This window comes from Canis lupus, chromosome 7, assembly GCF_048164855.1.
Source record: "Canis lupus baileyi chromosome 7, mCanLup2.hap1, whole genome shotgun sequence".
NCBI lineage: Eukaryota > Metazoa > Chordata > Mammalia > Carnivora > Canidae > Canis > Canis lupus.
Window position 1 is genome coordinate 57873187 of NC_132844.1, and position 15469 is coordinate 57888655.

The 15469-nt window shown below is 42.4% G+C and overlaps 1 protein-coding gene across 2 annotated transcripts in view; it reads left to right on the forward strand.

Moving 5' to 3' along the window:
- Window positions 1-1630: 1630 nt before the first annotated feature.
- RCAN2 (regulator of calcineurin 2) overlaps window positions 1631-15469 on the forward strand; it is a 260146-nt gene continuing 246307 nt past the window's right edge. Inside the window, exon 1 of one of the 2 annotated variants that reach the window (XM_072832788.1) lies at window positions 1631-1868. The gene's annotated coding sequence lies outside the window, so the exon portion shown is untranslated. The remainder of the gene's footprint in view (window positions 1869-15469) is intronic. The other variant, XM_072832789.1, reaches the window with a different exon arrangement.

A 15469-nucleotide genomic window follows, 5' to 3' on the forward strand; every position in this document is an offset into this window, starting at 1 on the left:
TGGAGAAGTTTTTGGACTCTGTCTTCATGGCTTCAAAAAGTGAACTAGAACCAATGAGTGAAAAATCCCAGGAAGGTGAGTTTGGGTTTAGTCTATGAATGCCTTTTCAGAGGCTTCTTTTTCTTTTCTTTTCTGTTTTTTGTTTTGTTTTGTTTTAAGGTTCATTCATCCATTTGTGTGTGTGTGTGTGTGTGTGTGTGAGAGAGAGAGAGAGAGAGAGGGAAAATGAAGGGGGTAGAGAGGGAAGGACAGAGAGAGTGGGAGAGAAGCAGATTCCTCACTGAGCTTGAAGCCCCACATAGGGCTCCATCCCAGGAACCTGAGATCATGACTTGAGCTGATATCAAGAGTCTTTTGCTTAACTGACTGAGCCACCCAGGCGCCCCAGGAACCAGACAATTCTATTTAAAACATCATCCATCTAAATCAGCGGATAGTTATGAATTTATGCATCCAGAAGTTTGCAAGAGTAAGGAGTCTAAGGCCATTTTCAACTCCGAAATTCTGTCTTTATTTATATTAGTGCAGATGAATAGGAGTGAAGAGCTAAGGTCTACCTTTTCGTCAGTGCTTCTTGGTTTTGTTTTCAAAATGAAATTTCACGCCACCCCAAAACGAGGTGGTGTCTGGGTGACGGAAGAATAATTGCGAAACTTATCCACGGCCTCAGTGTCTAATTCTAATCCTGTCATCAGGAAACAGAAAGGCGTAAGAAGCAAAGGGAAAAGGGCCTATTTGTATAGCAGTTAGACGACGCAACACGCAGCTGATTTAAAGACTGTCCACTGCGTCCTGGAGAGGGCCTGCACGCCCACCCCCACCCCCACCCCCACCCCCCTTCCGTTTGCCCCCCTTTCCCTGCCCGATCTTGTCGCCGCTGACTTTCTCCTGCCATCAGCCCTGTCCCAAGCGTCGCCCCCCAGGAGCCCCAGGCTTCCTCCGGCTCTGAACTGCTTTTATTTTGTAAAGCGGAGCCGGCTACCTGGAGTTCGTTGGGCAACCGATCTAGCCTAGAACCTGATCCGCATCCAACCCCGGCTCGGGGGGCGAACCCGGGGGCCCGCGCAGGGCACCTCCAGCGCGTGGGCGGGGCGCGCGCAGGTCTGCAGCCAGAGGCCCCCCCCCCCTGCGCAGACGCCCCACGACCCGCGGGGGTTCCCGCCCTGTCCTCGGCCGGACCGGGGCGGGGGTCGGTCTGCGTGTAGGAGACGTCTCTCTCCCAGGACCCCCCACCCGCCCCCCGCCAGTTTCCTCTGCGCTGAGCTGCGCAGGCAGCCCTCGCTTCGCCAGCAGCCCCCGCGCCCTCCGCCCCCCGGGGCCCTCCCCGCGAGGCCGGGACTCCTGCGGACCGGCTCCAGCGCCGGGGGTGCGGGGGGCTCCTGCGCTTGCTGCGCACCCGGGGGGGGCGGGGGGGGCGCTGAGCGCAGGGCGGGAGCCCCGGGAGCCGAGCGGGTGCGGGCGCGGGAAGGGCGCCGGGTCACGGGGGAGGGGAGGAGAGGAGGCCACTCAGGGGCTTTCGGCTTCCTGGGGTCTGATTGGAGGTTGGCCCGATGAGTCGGAGCTGGGGGCGCGCCCATCTCCGCCGGCTCCGGCGCGAGCCGCCCGCTCGGCCCCTCCCCGGAGCCGCTTTGTCCCGGCTGACGGCGGCCGAGGCTGCGGGGAGGAGCGGGCGGGAGGAGGCGGGAGCCGGGCACACGCGGACCTCGGCGCCCGGAGGCGGGGCGCGCCGCGCACGGCCCCACGCCCAGGCCCGCGGGCCCCGCGCCCCCCCACGCGCTCGCCGGGCGGGCAGGTGAGCCGCAGTCGCCGGCCCCGCGAACCCCAGCCGCCGCCTCAGCCTCCGCCGGCGCATCGCGGACGCCCCGCAGGTCGGTTATGTAACGCGCTGGCCCGCTCGCCCCTGCGCCCGGTCCGGTCGGGGCTGCGCGCGGCGGGGGGCGCGGCGGGGGGCGCGGCGGGCGGGGGGCGGGCGGGGCGCGCGCTGGGGCGGCGGGCGGCGGGGGGCGGGGGGCGCTGCGGCCGCCGGCGCTCCTGACCCCCCTCTAGAGGGCGCGGGTCTCCGACTGCCCCTGCCCCTGCCCCTGCCCCTGCCCCGCTCCCGGTGGCCCCAGGGCGCGCCTGTCCAGCGGCGGCGGCAGCAGGTGCATAAGTAGAACAGCGAGGATGACGCCGCGCCCCCGGGACCGAGGTGTGGACACGGGGAAGGTGGACTACACGCTGAGAAAGGAGGAGAAAACGGAGAGGCCCCTTTCCCAGTGCTTACCAAAAAAAAAAAAAAAAAGTGCCGGGGAGAAGGAAGGTACTTTGAGGCGCAGCGGGCTGGGAATTGTCCTGCCTGGGATTAGCGGGCATGGGTCATCTAAAAATAACTTCAAGTTTGAAAAGTGAAATAGAAGGGAGCAGTGTGCCGAGTTTGTCCGCCTGTGGGATGCTTCGCTCTAGAGTCACCGGAGGGAACAGGCAAATCCGGCCGCCTGTGTCCTCCCCGGTTTCCAGGGTGTCTCGGTTTGACTTTTAGTTAATGATTGATTCTCCGGGGCCCTGCTGTCTTTTTCTTATCCCAGAATGAATTATAGCAGAGGGCATGTTTTGAGACTTTTCCTATTTCCTACATTGGAATACAAGTGTTCAATAGACATCGAATTTAGAGTTTGCTGCCGAATTTAGAGCTTTTGTTGTTTGTTTGTTTGGTTGGTTTTAAATATCATTTTAGTGGAAACAAAAGTTTCTGGACTCCCTTTACCACACAGGCCCACAGCTGAAGGTGAAAAAATGCTACAGCATTCCAGTCCACACTTCCTCCTGCCTTCAGCTGGAATCCCACTTCACCTCTCACACGGAGGGAAGGCTTTAGGAAAACTAGGACGTTTTTTTAAAAAAAAAAAAAAAAAAGCCACTCACCTTTCTCACGTATTACATCAACATCAAAACACAGGGCAAATATATCGCAGGTACAGGGCAACACTTGCTAACTGGCTCCCTCCATTCTGGGGGAAACAGTGAGGTCCAAAAAGCTTAGAAGCTGGAAAGGATCGAGAAACAGGTCAGCATTGACTGTGGAACAAGGCAGAGGAGTGAGCATTTGGCTGCTTTTCAGTCTCCCCATTGATTTTCTTTAGCCTTAGAGCTATTATCTTAAGTACAATCAGTCGTTGCATTGAATTAGTCTAAAATGTGAGTTGCACTTTGCTTTCAAATTCACTGCAAATGAAATCAGTGTTTATTGAGCATCTACTACCCGAATCCAGTCCGCAGAATTTTGTGAGGGAGAAGTGTCCTCCATAAAGCTGCAGGATTGCAGGAGCTTTCAGAATGCAGGTCCTGCAGAAGCCAACTAACTCTGGGAGGATGTGGCGGTCTCTCTGCATTGATGAACATTTAACAAGCCTTAAGTGGGAACTTGAGAGCTTTGCCATTTGCAAGTTCATATCACACTCTTTTGAAAACTACTTATGTAATCATTTGCAGTTACTTATATATGTTACAGAAACTGGCTTTAATTGAGATCAGCTTTGATAGTCACCGAAGTCTCATTTTATTATTCCTTTTACTACCATCCACTCAGTTGATTCAGCAGTTCTTTGTTATGCACGTGGTACTGTGCCTTACGTAGGTCCTGTGACAGAGGATAAAAGAATGAGGCCCATATCTTTCAGAAATCAATTTAGCAGAAAAGAAGGATAAGAAAATAAGTACTAGTGATCCACATGGTGAATGGTTAAGTGGAAATAGGAACAACTTCATTGGAAGCCCAGAGGGAAGGGTGGAGGGACTCTGGAAGAGCTTGCAGAAAATATTGTGCTTGCAGAAAATACTGCATTCCAGTAGTTGCAGTTTTCTAGAGAAGGGGCTAGGTAGGTGTTCCACATTCAAAGAAAGTTCGTGTTGAAAAAAGATTTGGGTACTCTGAAGTGACGGGGTGGCAGGAGAAGTTGAGCAAAGGGTTCTTTCAGTGAGCCTCGGATGCGAATATATCCTGCTAAAGAGGAGAAATTATACAGTCTTTATGGGAGGGATGATTTAATCTAATTCGTATTTTGCAAAAGTGACTTTGGAGATGATAAGTAAGTTAGATGGTGTTGCAAAGGGGAAGGAGCTGAGATTTTAGACCACTGGAGTGTTCCAAGCAAAATAAGTCAGTCAGTCAGTAAATAAATAAATAAAATTAGTTGTGCCTCAACCAGGTAGATTGCAGAAAGAGAAGAGACATCCTCAGAGAGACATTTCAGAGGGAGAATCAATGGCACAGGGTCACCAAGTGGGTAGTGGTGCGGAAGGACTTGATGTTTAGATGGATGTTCAGGTTTTTAACTGGGTTAGGAATTAAATGAGAAAGATTAGATTTGAGAAAGGTGGGGAATTTTAACTGAAATCTTTTCCTCTAAGATCAGGAGCAAGACAAGGATGCTCACTCTTGCCACATAGTTCTGAAAGTCTTAAACACAGAGCATTTAGGCCAGAAAAATAAATAAATGAAAGGTACTAAATAAGAAAGGAAGGAGTAAAAATGTCTGTATTTGCAGATGACATGTATATGGAAAACTCTAAAGACTGCACTAAAAAACTGTTGCTAATAAATTCAGTAAAGCTGCAGAATATAAAATCAATTTACAAAAATAAATTGAATTTCTATACACTAATAATGAACTATCAGAAAGATAAAGTAAAGAAACAATCCCATTTATAATTATATCAAAAAGAATAAAATACCTAGGAATAAATTTAACCAGGGAGATGAAAGACTTGTACACTGAAAACTATTACCTTGATGAGAGAAATTGAAGACACAAATAAATGGAGAGAGATTCTGTGCACATGGATGGGAAGCATTAATATTGTTAAAAAGTCCATACTACTCAGGGATCCCTGAGTGGCTCAGTGGTTTAGCGCCTGCCTTCAGCCCAGGACCTGATCCTGGAGACCTGGGATCGAGTCCCGCGTCGGGCTCCCGGCATGGAGTCTGCTTCTCCCTCTGCCTGTGTCTCTGCCTCTCTCTCTATGTCTAAAAAAAAAAAAAAAGTCCATACTACTCAAAGCAATCTATGGAGTCGACGCAGTCCTTATCAAAATAACAATGGCATTTTTCACAGAAATAAAACAAATAATCCTAAATTTGTATGAACTCACAGAGACCGGAAATAGCCAAAGCAATCTCAAGAAAGAAGAAAAAGCAGGAGATATCACACTTTCTGATTTTAAACTATGTTACAAAATCATGGTAACTAAAACAACATGGCATAAAAACAAATACGTGAATCAATCGAACAGAATAGAGAATCCCAAAATAAACCCAGATATATGGTCAATTATTTTATGACAAAGGAAGAATATACAGTGAGGAAAGGATAGTCTCTTCAATAATGGTGTTGGGAAAACTTGACAGCCACATACAAAAGAATAAAACTGGACCACTGTCCTTATACCATACGCAAAAATTAATTCAAAATGGATGAAAGGGGCAGCCCCGGTGGCTCAGTGGTTTAGTGCCTGCCTTCAGCCCAGGGCCTGATCCTGGAGACCCGGGATCGAGTCCCACGTCAGGCTCCCTGCATGGAGCCTGCTTCTCCCTCTGCCTGTGTCTCTGCCTCTCTCTCTCTCTCTCTCTCTCTCTCTCTGTATCTCTCATTAATAATAAATAAATAAATAAATAAATAAATAAATAAATAAGCTTACCTGAAACACAGGTTTAAAAAACAAACAAACAAAAATGGATGAAAGACGTGAATGTAAGATTTGAAGCCATGAAATTTATTTTAGAAAGCATGGGGGTAATCTCCTTGACATTGGTCTTGGCAATGATTTCTTGGATCTGTCAACAAAAGCAAAGAAATCAAAAGCAAAAATAAACAAATGGGCTACATCAAACTAAAAGCTTCTTTACAACAAAGGAAACCATCAACAAAATGCAACCCATCGAGTGGGAGCTATTTACAAATCATTTATCTGGTAAGGGTTATATCCAAAGTATATAAAGAATACATATAAATCAATAGCTAAAACTCCAAATAGTCCAATTTAAAAAATGGAGGACAGTTTTTTTCAAAGAAGACATACACATGGCCAATGAGTACGTGGAAAAGTGCTCAACATCACTAACCATCAGAGAAGTGGAAATCAAAACCATAATGAGAAATCACCTGACACCTATTAGAATGGCTATTATCAACACAAAACTAATAGAACAAAAAAGACACAGTATTGGCAGGGATGTGGGAAAAGGTAAATCCCTGTACACTGTTAGTGGGGAGATAAATTGGTGTGGCTGTTACAGAGAACAGCATGGAAGTCCTAAAGAATTAAAAGTAGAACTATTATATGGTCCAGAAATCCCACTTCTGGAAATTTATCAGGAGGAAACAAAATCACTATCTTGAGAGAATATCTCCACCCTGTGTTCATTGCAGCATTATTTATAATAACCAAGACATGGAGGCAACCCAAGTGTACACAGATGAATGAGTGGATAAAAAACTATAAGATAAAATAGATATAGATACAGATATATAGACTAGAATACTATTCAGCCACACAAAGAGGAAAATACTGTCATTTGCAACAACATGGATGGACTTTGGGGGCATTATGCTAAGTCAGTAAGTCAGACAGAGAACAAGAAGTATTGCATGATCTCACTTATATGTGGAATTAAAAAAAAAACAAGCTCATAGATACAGGGAACAGAGTTTTGGTTGCCAGGAAGTGGGGGATGGGAGGTGGGGGGAATGGATGAAGGGGGTTAAAATTCTAGTTGTAAGAGAAATAAGCCCTGAAGATGTAATGTATATCATGGTGATTATAGTTAATAACTGTGTACTATATATTTGAAAGGTGCCTAGAAAGTAAATCTTAAAAGTTGTCATCATAAGGAATAAAAAACATGTAAATATGTGAGGTGATGGATATTTACTAAACTTATTGTGGCAGTCACTTTGCAATATATATAAATACAAAATCATTATGATATGCACCTGAAACTAATACAGTATTACATATTAATTATATCTCAATACAGTGAGTGACAGAAAAGGGCAGTAACCGAGAAAGAGTAGATTTGAGAAAAATGGGGAATTTTTACTTTAAACATCATGTGAAAATACTCAGTAGGCACTTTTCAAAGGTAATTTCTTTGTTTCTGGTGCTAACCTTCTACTTGTCTTACCTTCATTCCTGAGACTGTTAGGGCTGCCTTTAGAGAAGATGGAGATGAATTTGCTAGCAGGAGATTATTTCTACTCTTTCCCCAAAAGTGAACGTATGAACTGTCATTTATCTGAGCTAGTAGTAGTAGTAATAACAGTAAAAATAATTTCAGTGATAATAATAATGTAACATTCATTCATTGTTTATGCTGAGCACAAAGAGGTTAGAGCTCTATGAGTTATCACATTTGACCCACACAGTAACCGAATGAGGCAAACACTATTGTTATTCTCATATAATTGACCAGAAACCCAAGGCAAAGAGAGGGTACCTTATCTAGGCCACACAATTAATAAGAGGTGCACTTGGGCCTGACCAGCACTCTGAATCACCAGTGTGAATTAATACATTGGAATAAGTCTTTTAAGTCTGGAATGTATTTTTGTACCCTATGTTTGAATATTTGTGGCTGCTGCCGTAAAAGAGAACAGCCCTGAGTCAGAATCCTGGCTCTCATCTGGGCTCTACACCTGATTTGTTGTGTGACGTCTGCAAAGTCACAGCCCTTCTTAGGCTTTAGTTGTTTTAAATCTGTATAGTAATGGGAGAAGAGATTGACTAGATGATCTCTCGAGTCTTGACATTTTGAAGTCCTGCCACTGTGTCTCAAATTTACTATAGAGCCACTGATTTAGGTTAAAATTATGCCTCTCTGATCACTTTTATTTTATTCTTGTTTTAATTTTTTTTTTTTTTTTTTTTTTAGATTGAGAGAGAGAGAGACGGAGTGAGAGTGCATGGGGGGAAGGGGAAGCGGGAAGTAGAAAGAGAATCTTAAGCACATTCCGTGCACAGTGCAGAGCCCATTGAGGGGCTCAGTCTCACCATCCTGAGATCATGACCTGAGCTAAAATCAAGAATTGGATGCCCAACCGACTGAGCCACCCAGGTGCCCCCTACCTGGTCACTAATAGAATAGGAGTACTATTACTACTGCTACCACTACTACCTCTTCTTCCTTTACCTCCTCCCCCTCCTTCTTTTTAACAATATAATGATTCAGCAGTTCTATACATTACTCAATGCTCATGGATAAGTATAATCCCCTTTATCTATTTCACTCACCCGCCAGCTGCCACCCCTCTGGCAACCATGTTTGTTCTCTGTATTTAAGAGTCTGATTTTTGTCTTGTTTGTTTTGTTCCTTAAATTCCACATAGGAATGAAATCATAATGGTGTTTGTTTTTCTCTGATTGACATATTTCACTCAGTCTAACATCCTTTAGATTCATCCATGTTGTTGCAAATGGCAAGATCTCATTCTTTTTAATGGCTGAGTTATAGATATGTATAACACACACACATATGGTACCTCTTCTTTATCAGTTCATCTATGGATGGACACTTGGGCTGCTTCTCCTATCTTGGCTATTGTAAACAATGCTGCAGTAAACATAGGGGTGCATATATCCTTTTGAATTACTGTTCTTGTTTCCTTTGGGTAAATACCCAGTAGTGGAATTACTGAATCAGATACTATTTCTCTTTTTAATGTTTTGAGGAGCCACCATGCTGTCTTCCACCAACAGTGCTGGGTATGGAGCCTGCTGGAGATTCTCTCCCTCTCTTTCTCTCTCTCTCTCTTTCTGCCTTTCCCCTGCTTATGCTCCCTCTCTCTCTAGAACAAATAAATAAATCTTTAAAAATTTTTAAAAATGAAGAAGACTAACTCAAATGATGGCCCGTCCTTAACAGTTTGATGTGAACTGGTTTATAGTGTAGGTACTAATGGGTATTGATGTTGGGAGAGCCCAGTTCAACAGGGGGCAACCTGAATGAGCACCAAGTGGAGGACTCTCCGTAGTCACTGATCAGCTTCTTTATTTTAGATGTGTCATGTAAATTCTATGAGGCTTAGTTTCTTCATCTCTGAATAATTGGGGGGACTCGTATGTGTTGCAAGGCTGTTGTAAGGATTGACACAGATAACATAAAGCAGGCACTGCATACCCAAGTGCCTCATTGAAGGGACTCAGTAAGTGGGAATTTTCACCCCTCACTCCCAGGGGAACAGACATGCAGTAAAGGTAGGTAGAGTGTTTCTTTTTTTTTTTTTTTTAATTTTTATTTATTTATGATAGTCACAGAGAGAGAGAGAGAGAGAGAGGCGCAGAGACATAGGCACAGGGAGAAGCAGGCTCCACGCACCGGGAGCCCGACGTGGGATTTGATCCCGGGTCTCCAGGATCGCGCCCTGGGCCAAAGGCAGGCGCTAAACCGCTGTGCCACCCAGGGATCCCAGGTAGAGTGTTTCTTAAGAAATCCTTCTCCTACTTCATAGTTTTGCTAAGGGCCACCCCTTAATAAGTATCATTTTTCTATCTTAGAAAGTAGTATATATTGGGAATATAAAAACATGTGGCACATTAAAAACCTTCCAAGATGTGAATCTCAAAGTATCCATTAGGAAATTACTCTCTTACATATATAAAGAAGCTTCAACATTCCATAACACAAAGTTTTTGGCTCTTCTTTTGTCATGTCACAAATAGGCCAGGATTATCGTAAAGAAATAATATGTCTACGGTTGGAAATTCTGGATCCCATTATCATGGGATTATTTTTATGGTATCAAATATACATCGACAGAATGACTTCCTGCTCTGTATGCATGCCGCCTTTGCCTTTAAAATGTTCACTGTCCTTGTGTCTTTTCTCCTGTGTTACCAGCTGCCAGGTGTCATATGTTATAGGTTAATTTAATGAATCAAGTTGAAGATTTTTTTTTTTTTTTTTTTAAGAAGCAGCCTTAAGCTCAACCAAAGCTGTTTTTAACTCCCTTTAAAAAAGTGTACGATCATGAATGGTACTTTCTGGAAGCTAAAGAGAAGTTTCCAAAAATAGCTCAAACTTCCTGAAGTTCTGAGTGCCCACAGAAAATATTTTCTATTATTAGTATGGAAAGGGACTTATTTTCATATCTGATTCCCTCCATACACAACTCACTTTGAAACAAGGATGAAACTTGGGTTTTCTAAGCTTTGGAATGTGTGCATAAGAAGATATTGTAACAGTAACAGTTGCTGTTGGACAAAATAATTGCATAATTCTTTGAGAGCTGTATCCTAGTTTTTATTACTGTTGTCTTAGTTCTCTGTGGGAATAACTGCTTGGTTGTTTCATGTATCGATTGCTACAAAATATTATAAGTTCTTTGAGGGCATGGGCCATTCCCTAATACTCCTCTTACAGTGCTGAGGATAAAGTAGAAAAAGCATAAACTTGGCATGAAAAGGCCTGGATTCTCATCCTGACGCTGTCACATCCCAGCTATGTAACCTTGAGCTTCCCATTGACCTAACAGTCATAGGAGCTGGCATTTGTTGAATGCTCCCCTTGTTTCAGACACTGCTCATTTAATCCTTACAACAACTCCACCATGTGGTTATTATCATCACGATTAACACGTGAGTGCACCCTGAGGATTAGGAGAAACAAGCACATTCTCTGATTGCAGTTTTCTTATCTCTACAAAATTAGGAAAAGAATACTTGATCTTCCCAACGAACAGAGTAGTGAGGATGAAATGCTGTGAGCCTGTGAATGTGCACCGAAAAATACAATCCCCTGCACAGGTGTTAAGGATGATCGCCACAGTGGGGACCTCCCAAGAGATCAGTCATAGTTGGGCCTGGTATAGCTCCAGTTCTGTTTGGAGAAGGAGGTCTACTGTGTATAAAATGCTTTTATAGAATGCATTAAGAAAACTATTTCCTTGCCCTTTTTATTGGTAGTTTGTTTATGATGCCTCTTTGTTTCAAGGGTAACTTACTTGTTGTCATCCAAGACTTGACTAGACTGGACCAGGAGGAGGCTGACTAGACAGACCACAGAAGTGGGTCCCGCTGGTAAAGGGGAGGGAGTGGAGAACATGATTTACAGACAAGACATAACTGCTAGAGGGATATTTTAGTATAAACAGAGAAGGCTGAAAGTCAAAGCCAAGGTCGAGAAAGACATAGCCATGATGTACAAGAAATCATCACCAGGGTTTAAGTGTAAGCAACAGGTGGGACATGGAATCTGCTTAAGAAGGCTAGAAATATTCCCCAGTGTCTGGTGAGGTCTGTCTACCTAGCCAGAAAACTAGGGACCCTCTGGCCTGTTTTTTAATGGTTTCTTTTTCTTGGACTTATGTGCTTTCTATAAAATTCAAAAAAATTAAAACAGAATGATATAAAAAGAGAAAATGAAAATCACATGTACTACCACGAGCAAATGATAATTACTATTAACATTTTGTTGTATGTCCTTTCAGACTTTTTATATGCATTCCCAATGTAGAATTGGGATCGTACTCTGTATAGAATTTTGCCCTCTGTGCATTTCACCAAACATATTAAGTAACTTTTCATGTGAAGTCAACAGCCTTTGTGAACATTGCTTTCAGTGTCTGCATAGTATTCCCTTGTATGATTTTACCAAATCCATTTACCTTCCCTCCTATAGTTGGACATTTAGATGATTCCTAATCAACCAAAGTATCAAATTACTTTAACTCAAATAGATGAACCTTCTCTAAGCTTTCCCTATATGTTGACATTGCCTTTGTTTTTCCAAGGGGTTGTAGTAATTAACATTCCCATAAGCAGTGCATTAGAAGGTAGGGCTCACCTCTGTCCTGCTTGTAAGCACTCTTTTGGGTAGAAGTAATGGGTGGCTGCTATTAGTGCTTTCCAGAGATAACCTTTACTCTGGAAATGTAGCAGCTTAACAATTGGTGTAGGGAGGCTGGGCTTTTTGTGTGGGAGTGGAGAATGTATGGGTGGGGAGCTAGTAGATTATACCTGCATAAGTGTTTATAGGAGAGTTAACTATAGTGGCTTCACTTTTCTGCTGGTGGTCCTGTTACCAGGGGCTTGGCATTTGACATGGGTGGTGTGGGGCTAGAACACTGACAGCTGTCATTGCAGCCTGTTGAGCTACTAAAGCTGACTTAAACTAAGCAGAATTAGCAACCTCCGTTTGAGGGAGAACTGGTTCAGTTTGCCTTTAAATCCTGAAAAATATCAACAGCAAGTTTGCCTCTTCATTTTCTTGAGTTGGGTTTGACTGGTTCCCCTTCCCCTATTGGCAGGGCCTTCTGGGCAAAGCTTCAGTCAGGTATGTATTTTTATCTTTCACGAAGTGGAACACAATGCAGAGTACAATGCACAATGCATTTGTACAAATGACTAAGGCTTTCAATTGGAATGTTCTTAAAAATCACTTGAATGGTTATTATTTTAGAATTTTAACTTGGTGATTAATCAGTAGTCTTTCAAAAAGAGCCTCTGCATTTGCTATCAGGCTGTCATCAACCAGGTTGATGGTATTGACCAATTTATTGAGATAAACAGCTAATATGTATCATTTTCCCCATGAAATTTTCTGTAAGATAGGCTAAATGAATATAATTTATTTTTTATTTTGGCCTCTGTAGCCATTAAAGATAAAAGTCTAGTAATGGGTCTCACCAGGACAAATCAGAGTCCAATTTATACTTATCTCTTGAGGTTTAATAATTTGTTCAGAAAGAAATTATTTATTTGATTACAGGTATCATATGAATTTTGAAATAGAGGATAGTGAATTCAGATAAATTAATGGTAGTTCAAACAAAAATTTATGTGCTCAAGAGCAGAGTCTCAGCTTTGACACAACGAGTGGAAGCAAAGTATTAATTCATGAATAGGTTGATTTTTTTCCTGCTGTGTTGCATTAATGATATTCATTTGATCTTTTATGATGTACGAACAACCATTTATAAAAAGGTTAAATTTTGGTCAGGCAAGATATTCAGCAACTGATCTATCATAAATGTGTTTATTTGGTATCCTTTATTTTCTTATTTTTCTGTCTCTTGGTGATTTCTGTGCCACACACAGCTGTTGTTTAGCATTAAACTTCAAAATTTGACAAGGTGACATTTAGATGAAGCTCTGAATTGAAATACTCGCTTGGGCAGATTTTCAAGGCGTACCTTCTGACCTTGTTCAAGCACCACAGTTCATGAACAACCCAAGGGGATTCTTGGTTTAATCTTGGATGTTGCTTTTGGTTTCTGCCTCCTGCAATATCATGGGTGGGGAGAAGGGATTCCTCATTTTGCTCTGCAACTACACTTGCAGGGCTGGTGTCATTCTAGAGGGCCAGGGAGATTTGCATGGCCCTCACCTGTGTGCAGACCCATTTGGAAAGACTGTCTCCAGATGGAGGTGAGATAGATGGTAAACCTGGACACCTTGCCTCACCTCCCCTAGATGCAGATTACTCTGATTCAAGCCTTCCTTCAGGCTGTGTGAAAACTGTTCAGACTATTAAACCAGAAACTGTAGAGCATGACTCTACATAGGTTCAATTGTGTATTATGAAATTTTTAATAACTGACATGAGACATAGGACAGCCCACAGTGATCCTGTGGGAAAACCCAGATGCATGGTTTTGCCTGTGTGGTGCTCTGCTTTTTCATGCTTCTTTGTATTAACCTAAATAGCTCCTATAGGCCACAAGGCAGGTGCTGTAGGGATGACCCTCTTATTCATGAAATGGCCTGAAGGGTCTCTGAATGTGGAAATCTCCAATCGTAGTGGCTCCTCATGAGGCTTCTAGTTTTATTCTTTCAAATTGCTGTTTAAAAATCTCTCATATAAGTATGACTCTACTTTTTGCAAAGGCTCTTGTGTTGGGTGAGAAGGCCCAGTTATATACCATGCTTTCAGCGTTTCTTCTCACCTTGAATAGAACCTCTACTTCTTGGCCCAACTGTCACCATGCTGTCACGGCCATACCTGGCTATTGTCTTACAGCTCAAGCCAAGGTGTGGTACTATGAGAAGGTTATTTTATCTGAACAAAATTAGAAGTACGTTAATGGATATTCATGAAAACCAATCCTAGGTATTTTTATGACAGTATAAATTTCAAGGGCATATCTTTTAGGAAAGAAGATCCAAAGAATAATAAAGATTAGAGACATTCACCAGCTGATATTTGGGGGCTGCTGATTCCCGTGTATCTGGGAGGCTGATGTAGATTTCCCAAGAGATCCCAGCAGCACTACACTCTACCCCACCCCCCATAGACCATGAGCTCTCTTTGAGTTCTTCCATTTGTAGAAGGGTGATTCTAGATCATGACGGAGTCCTTCCTCTGACCTTGTGCAGAGACTTTCCCTTTAGAATCTGTTACCCCCATTCTTCTTCTCAGGACTCCTCATTTCTGTGTTCCTAAGGCTTTGAAAAGCTATAATAATACTTCTTCCTTCCAAAAGAGTGAATAAACAAATAAATAAAGATACAGATAATCTTCCTGCAAAAAAAAAAAAAAAAAAGTGATGTTCCAAGAGTAGAATATAAACACTTAGATGAAGGATTTTTTTTTAATATATGAGAAAAGAATCTTGTAGTCATTTGAAATCATCTAAATTTAAAAACATCTAGTAGAAATGGTCATTATCTAGTTTAGTGACATCCTCCCTGAGACAGTCGTTTTCTTTGCCAGATTTTTTAAATTCAGTTTTAATTATTCTTTTTTGATCAGGCCAGTCCTTTGAGAGATTTTCTAAAATTATATCTCTTTTTGCTTTTGGGTTTCTACTATGAGATATTTGTATGCAGCCTTTATAGTATCCTATTAGTGCTTAAGCCATTCATATACCTCTTTTCTTATCCTAGGGTTTGTGGTGGCTTATTTTTTAATATATAATACCATTATGAGGTTATTCCTCTTAGGTTGCAGAGCTTATGGCAGTCTTGTTTGCTGTCAATCATGTCAATGTGAATGCTGCCAAATATGCACGTTCCTTTTCCTAATTACAAATTGACTTTTTTATGGCTACTTATTAGTGAATCCTAGGGGACCAATATAATCATTGAGACAGGGCTGCTAGAGACCAGATATTATTTGTTCAGTTTCCTATTCTAATAAATAATGAACCACTAAGTTGTTTATAAATAAATCAAAAGTCCTTATAATAAATAACAAACTAAGAAGCAGTTGCATACAATTTGCAGATATAGAATGTTATAGAAATGCTACATGTAATAATCATCGGGGTAAGAGCTGTCTTACTAATGAGAACTAATTTAGAGCACATTGCAAACTGTATAAAATTACAGGTGGCCATTCTCCTGTTTCTGCTTCTTAAAATTCTGTCTTCTTTCAAGTTCTATCTTTTCCAGATTTCCTCAAGCTCTGAGCCTTCAAAAGAGCCACTTTTTTTTTGAACCTGTATTTATGATACATACATGGGCTAATCTTTATATCTCATTCACTTACATATTCATT